At 31.5% G+C, this 2554-nt stretch overlaps 1 protein-coding gene across 1 annotated transcript in view; it reads left to right on the top strand.

Moving 5' to 3' along the window:
* The first annotated feature begins 252 nt into the window (after positions 1-252).
* LOC111711367 (neuromedin-U receptor 1) overlaps positions 253-2554 on the top strand; it is a 58134-nt gene continuing 55832 nt past the window's right edge. The window contains exon 1 of the mRNA XM_023485707.1: positions 253-513. The gene's annotated coding sequence lies outside the window, so the exon portion shown is untranslated. The remainder of the gene's footprint in view (positions 514-2554) is intronic.

Here is a 2554-nt window from a genome sequence, read left to right as displayed (position 1 = left end):
AACAGTGTAACGGTTAAAATTATCAGAATAAAGGGTAGGTTTCGTGGTTTATTTATCTTTTCCTTCTCCGCTGGGAGGTTGCGTGACAATTTGTAACTCCGGTAATTATATGTCTTCTCCGGTGGCCCGGTTCCGGAGAAATATGCTGCTACTATCTTCCATGATTCCCTTATACCCGAGGATATAGAGTGTAGGAGTTGTGGGCAGAAGACGAGGATAGATAGATAAATAGAAGGATGGACGGAGAAGGAGAAGAAAACCTACCGGAGAAATTATCAGTTCTGACTGATCTGTTCCCGAAGACGCTGAAAGAGAACCAGATGCTACCCGACACACAAAACATCAAAAACCAGTTTCAGTTTGTTATGTAAACATAAGAGAACCAGTTTCTAATAGTTATTCAAAGATAGAGACTTGGCTTCGGCAGCTTGTTGTGGCGTTGTTATGTAAACCTGAAAACCGGTTACAGCTTGTTATGTAAACACTTCCTGGAGAAACCAATAATCAGTCCAGGTATGAAATAATAATCTCGAATACGCCATGTTTAATCTAAAAAGTTATTTTGATATCGAAACATTATTTGATTAATTTAATTGTTGAAGAACATGAAATAACGATAAAAATGTTAGAAGGCGTTTGTAGAATTATAAATTTGTAATTTGGACATATTAATTGGAAATATTAAAACAATTGGAGTTTGAAAGAGAATTTTTTTTTTTAGATTTGTATTACAATCTTATGTAATTTTTTCGATAATTGTTAAAGGATTTCCCAGTTGTTAAACTGTTTTTAGCACATTATACAACAAGTGCCGGAAGATTGTTGCTATACATCAAGCCAGGCAAATTCTATCTTACAGAGTTAAGTTTTTTGTGCGAATCCAACCGAAATAAACTCATTTAAGTCGCCCTTGCAAACAAATTGTGATTAATGATATTTATACTTATATTTCCAACTATAAAGTATATAGAAAAAGAATAAACGAAAATACATGTTCTGAAAAAGGGTTAGAAAGTAAATGCACTAATAAAATGAAAATTCAGGTTGAAATACCCATTCATTTCAAGATATTTCCGATAAACGAATTGAGTATTTGCCACTAAATCCCTTCCCCATATCTTTGCAGCCCAATGTCGTAGGGTATAGGCCTTAGATTTGTCAAACTATGAACTCTGTAACACTTTCTAGGTTTGAAATATCAAAGGTTTACACCATCAGGTTGATTGATATAGTTCTAAAAAAATTTGAGTTTGCAGCAAAAACTCAATTTCTTTAAAATCAAATAAATAAAAAAAAAATTTCTAAGATATTATGAAGTGAATAAGAGTGCTGTAAAACGATCCAGCAATATGGAAAATATGAAATAAAAAAACAATAGCCCTTAAACTAATCCCCTGTCATCCCTGTAAAGTGTATACCTCCTGTCAGTACAGTGGGTGTGTATAATACAAAAGAATTGAGTCTTTGACACAAACTCTGATTTTCTATTTCTTATATGTCTGCAACCCAATGTCAAAGACCTTAGATATTTCAAACTTTGAATATTGCTGCATCAAATTATCTTAGTTTTAAATATCAAAAGTCTACAACATCAAGTTCCATAGATATAGGGATTAGAAAATTTGAGTTTGTGACAAAGACTCAATTCCTTTAAGAATTTAACTGTTCAGTAAAAACTATGAGAAAAGGGGTTTAAACCAAAGTAGGAGAAATACTTTTATTTAAAAACTAAGAAATTCAGAGAAAAAATAAGCTTTCGGAGAAAAAAAAAACAGGAATTTTTTTTCTCAGTCTAATATTCAACATTTTTACAATTGTTACGTTGGTCAAGATTTAAATTTTAATTCACATTCCAGTATGAAGTGATTTAAACCGAAAACCAACAGAACGAATAGCAATTACTGTCCAAATGTAAAGGGTTACCCACAAAGGATGAGACTGTAAAGACGACTTGATAATATCAAAATATGACGATTTAAAGGTCAACTAAATTCGTCTGGCTTGAATATTGTCTTATAATGGCATATTCAGGGTGTCCCACATCAAATTAGACCGCGTCAATGGGTCTAAATTACGATTTGGGGAACAAATAAAAAATTTAACAAGAATGAATCATTTGGAAAAATTTAATAAGCTAATAGAAATTTTTTTTTGCAGAAAATGCTAGATTTTTCGAGTATTATATGCGTATATTTGGCGTTAAATATTGGAGAAAGTCTAATATTATATGGGACGCTCTGTTCAATAATTTGACAAAGAAAGAAACAAGTTTACAATTGCAAGGAATCATGAATTTAAGGAAACAGACAGTATAAGTATCTGAAGTATCTGTATATAAAGGTGAAGGTATAGATGAATTAAATATAATCAAGCAAAGATAATGAAGAACATTATATCAATTCAGGGGGCAATATAATTCCTTTTTCAATCCCATTTGGGATTGACAAATTTGAAAGAAATGGGGGCAAATACTTTTATTGGGGGCAAATTTTTTTTATATGATAATTAAAAATAAAATTGGGGGCATTTTTTTTAAAAATTGGGGGCATTTTTT

This window comes from Eurytemora carolleeae, unplaced genomic scaffold (genome assembly GCF_000591075.1).
Source record: "Eurytemora carolleeae unplaced genomic scaffold, Eaff_2.0 scaffold1157, whole genome shotgun sequence".
Taxonomy (NCBI): domain Eukaryota; kingdom Metazoa; phylum Arthropoda; class Copepoda; order Calanoida; family Temoridae; genus Eurytemora; species Eurytemora carolleeae.
This window is presented reverse-complemented; position numbering and strand designations above follow the sequence as displayed.